We start from the raw sequence: 4882 nt of genomic DNA on the forward strand, positions 1-4882 counted from the left end.
ATTTTAATGAACATTTACAGAGATTTTGGATTTCCATTCATTCATTGCTTCACTTCTATCCCCACCCAGCCCGCCCCTGCTCCCCAGTTCGCTTCTGTTTTTGAAAAGTAAAAGAAAAACTCCCTCCCTGATACACAATCCCTCCCGCACCCCTCCCACCGCCCTAAGTACATTCCACTGTGCAACCTTAATTATGGACTCTTACAGACCAGCATTTTACAGAAAAAGTGAAAGATACATCCCTTATTGTGGGGTTAACCATTAGTATCAGTGTTGTCCCTGCCTTTGGCACACATGTGTCTTTACCCACTTATTTCCCTGCTCCACCATCGACCAGGATACCCATCCACTTCTACCCACTCCCTTCCACATCTATCTCCCATTGTCCAGCCCTTGATCTGATAACTTATCTCTGAAGCTTCCTTGGCTTCTGTGATTCCAAACATGTCAGCTGCTGATAGTTTCTTATGCTGTGACCAGTGTCTCTTAAGTTTAGTGGTAATGTTTCCTGAGCGAAGGTGACTAGAAGGAGAATTGATGCCTTTGAGCTATGGTGCTGGAGAAGAGTATTGAGGGTACCATGGACTGCTAGGAAAACAAACAGATTCATCCTGGAGAGGGTTAAACCAGGCGGCTCCCTGGAGGCAAGGACCCTGAGGCTTGGTCTAACATAGTTTGGACATGTAAAAAGGCACTGGTCTTTGGAGAGGGACATCATGCTTGGTAGGGTGGAGGGACAGCGCAGGAGGGGAATGCTCTCTATGAGGTGCATTGATTCAGTGACTGGGGTAATCGGGATGGGTGTGTCAGAGACAGTGCCATTGGCACAGGACAGAGAAGAGTTTAGGGCTGTTGTACATAGAGTCGCTATGAATCGCAAGCGACTCGATGACACATAACAACAACACGTTTTGTTTAAAAATACCTTGCTTTGTTCAAGAAGAACAAATGTTCTCTCCCTTGGAGAAGGACATCATGCTTGGAAGGGTGGAGGGATGGGGCAAGAGAGGAAGACCCTGGATGAGATGGATTCATTGACTGGGTAATGAGGGTTGGTGTGTTGGGACAAAGAAGTTGGCTCAAGATAGAGCAGGGTTCAGAGCTGTTGTGCATAGGGTCACTATGAGTCACAATCAACTCGACTGTAGGTAACAACAACAACAACATATGTAGCAAGATAGATTTAAAAAAAACTGCAAAGGAAAAGGAGTCTTGGTGAACAATAGTTAAGGGTTCAGCTGCCTGCTGAAAGATCAGTAGTTTAAACCTACCAGCTGCCTGCTGAAAGATCAATAGTTCAAACCTACCAGCCTCTCTGTGGCAGAAAGATGTGACGACAATAAGCTCCCACAAAGATTTCCAGTCTTGAAAATCCTGTGGGGCAATTTTGCTGTGCCTTACAGGGTCAGAATTAGCTCAACAGCAGTTCATTTGGTTTGAATATAGAGAAATAAGACAAAAGGAAACAGAGCATGTTAGTTTTGTATGCAGGATGTATGACTTAAGGTTTTATTGGTTTGCTGCAGAGACATTGCAAGATAGACTCTGAGATCTCTAACAACCATAAGAAGTTCAGTTGCAGATAGAGTAAGTGTTTTGGCTGAGCTGGACCTAGGACTTGAATACACCTATGGAGTGGGATACAGTTTCCCTGAATCTCTTTATGAATAACAGTGCTTGGGGAATTTATACAGATGCTTGCTCATTCTCCATTTATTTGTGGGGTCCCTGAATTCCATGGAGAGGAGATGACTTCAAACTCTGTATGTAGTTATAGTTCAACTATTTGCAGACATATGTAGAAGACAAAGAATACCCACAGGATATCATAAATTGCACAGAAAGGAAGTGAGATTCTGGGGGAAAAATATCACCATACATGAAAGCAGAAGGGAGACCAACCTCATAATGAGATCTGGAGAGTGATTCTGAGTACTCAACTCAAACTCAGTGGCATTGAGTGGATTTTGACTGGTAATAAACCTCTATCAGCTTTCTGAGTTTGTATATTTTAGAGGGTGGAGACTGCCCATTTTTCTTGTGAGGATTGGCAAGTAGAGTGGAGACAGAGTGTGCACAAGGCAACACATCATGGAGTACAATACCAGAGCTCCTGTGGTTTTTTTATGCTAATGAAATCAGTGAATGCTACAAATCATAGCTTTCCCTCTAGAGACTCAAATATTAGACATTCACCAACGTATTTGGATAGGAAGATGCTTGGGTTACACATGCCATTGTTCTTGGGTAGCTAAAGAAATGTGGAAGGAACCTCATGGTCTAATTAACTTGGATTTCCTGGTTGTATGGGGACTTGACACATCAAGATTTAGGAGACCTATTAAAAATGTATCTTTACTCTTATTAGTAAGTAATGCTTGGGATGTACTCATACCCCTATGGTGGTGGTTATGTGGTGCTGTTAAGTTGGGTATAATCCTATGAACAACAGATCTGAACCCTGTGCTATCCTGCACCATCTCTCACAATCTCTGACCCAGTTGAACCTATTTTTGAAGTCACTGTGTCAGTCTACCTGATTGAGGGTCTTCCTTTCCTTCCCTGTCCTTCCACCTTTCTAAGCATGATGTCCTTCTCTAAGGAATAGCCTCTTCTAGCAACATTCCCAAAGTATGTGAGACAAAGCTTCACCAGCCTTGCACTCTGGCTTCACCTTCTCTGAGACATATCTGTTTGTTCTTTTGGCCATCCAAAGGATATCCAGTACTCTTCTCTAACACTATAGTTCAAAGGCATTAATTCTTGTTCTGTTGTCCTTATTCATTATCAAGTGCTCAGCAGCATAGCAAGAGATTGAAAAGAACATGACCTCAATCAAATTCACCTTAGTCCTCAAACTAACATCATTGCTTGTTGCAGACTGAGGGTAAAGTAGTAATGAGGGAGACAACCAAGAATGAGATAAAAGAGAGTAAAGACGGGGCCAGCAGTCCTGATGATTGAAGTGCCCAAGCCATACCTCTCCGTGTATTTATTGAGAATCATCAGGAAGGTGGTTGTTTGGTGCCGTAGAGGACTCATAGCGACCCTATGAACGAATTTGTTCATACACAGAGTTTCCCGAGGCAATGCCACTCCTGCTTCCATCAGGAAGGTTAAAAAGGATAATCACAAGGGACTAGAAAACAAAAACAAAAGATCATGGGGAAGTCTTTTGCAGATAAGGTGGCATTCTTCTCTATTGTTTACCTTATGCTAATCTCAGGAGGGAGGGAGTCAGTAAATACAAACTAAGAAGGTGTTGACTCTTAAGGAATGCCTTGGTGCCTCAGTGTGAACTCCAGCTTGTATTACAACTCCCTCATCCTGATAGAGCATTTGGTTTATAATTAATATTAAATTTGATATTCAGCTTCCCACAATTGCTCCTCAATAATTTGGAGAAGTCTTTTGACTGCAGACTTTCCCAATACTGTACATCTTCTGATCTCCTGACTGCTGATACCAAGTGTATTAATTGTGGATCCAAATAAGATGGAGTCATTGACAGTTTCAACCTTTTCTCCATCTATCATGATGCTGTCTATTGATCCAATGGTGAAAATTTTTCTTAACATTGAGATGCAATCCATATTGAAGGCTGCAGACTTTGATCTTCTGTAGCAAGTGCTTCAAGTCCTTTTCACTTTCAGCAAGCACAATTATGTCATTTGTGTACTGAAAATTATTGATGGGTCTTCCTACAATCCTGATGCCACTTTTTATTTTACAGAGTCCATTTTCTCAAGTAATTTGCCCATCATACAGATTAAGTTTGGAGAAAGGACCTTGTCCCTTATAGTTTCTCCACACCCCTATGGTTATGGTTGTTAGGTGCCATTGAATTGAGTATGATTTATAGTGACCCTATGAACAACAGATCTGAACCCTGTCCTATCTTGTGCCATCTTTATACTTCCTGATACACTAGAGCCCATTGCAGCAGTCACAGTGTCAACCCCCCTCGTTTAGGATCTTCTCCTTCGCTGAAAGCACAGTAAACAATGTCATATATTTGTAGTAAAGACAGCAGAGACTTTCAGAGGAGTGTTCTTATAATGCCTCTCAGTATTGGACAGTAATACTAAAAGTGTATTCTGTATTAGTTACTAAGGATGACAGAAGAAGAATCAATGCCTTTGAGTTGTGGAGCTGGTGAAGAGTATTGAACTTAAGTCTTAAATTCTAAAGTTTACTTGTAACACCTGGAGGGTCCCATATTCTATATCTCAAATGCCATAGCTGACTACAAAGTCAGCTTTAGAACCCACAAGGGGCACATACATCAGTAGAGGTCCAGCTAGTGAGTACAGACTTGGGGAGGATATTTGGGCATCGCCAAATTTTTCTTTAAGATCGAGTTCTGGGTTAATTTCAGTGCATAGGGGAGAGCCCCCAGTTCTTAGCTAAACCAAAGGAAATTTCTTCAGTCACTTTGTTTTTGTTGTGGTCCATTGAGTCAGAACCGGCCCATAGGTGACCCTCCAGCAGATTTTCAGAGGCAGTAAATCCCACAGAAGGAGATTGTCCATCTTTATAATGTGGAGCAACTGGTGGATTCAAACCAAGTACCTTTGCATTGGCCATGCAGTTCTTTACCACAAAGCCACCAGAGCTCCCTGTCTTTAAACATATAACTCAAGTATAACCAAGTTCCCTTGATAGATTAACCTACCCCTGCCTATAACACAAACGCACAAACCTCAGTGTTGATTCTACTTTATCTTCAACCATAAGTCAATTGCAAACTAAATATTCAGATAATGGAAGGTGTTAAAATGCTACTATGAATTGTTAACTAGGAGAGTCAAGAGAAGACCCTCAATGAAATGAATTTACATAATAATTACAGTAATGGGGTAAGCACAGTGGAAGTTGTGAG

This window comes from Elephantulus edwardii, unplaced genomic scaffold, assembly GCF_000299155.1.
Source record: "Elephantulus edwardii isolate Elephantulus edwardi_28Jun2011 unplaced genomic scaffold, EleEdw1.0 scaffold00009, whole genome shotgun sequence".
Taxonomy (NCBI): Eukaryota; Metazoa; Chordata; class Mammalia; order Macroscelidea; family Macroscelididae; genus Elephantulus; species Elephantulus edwardii.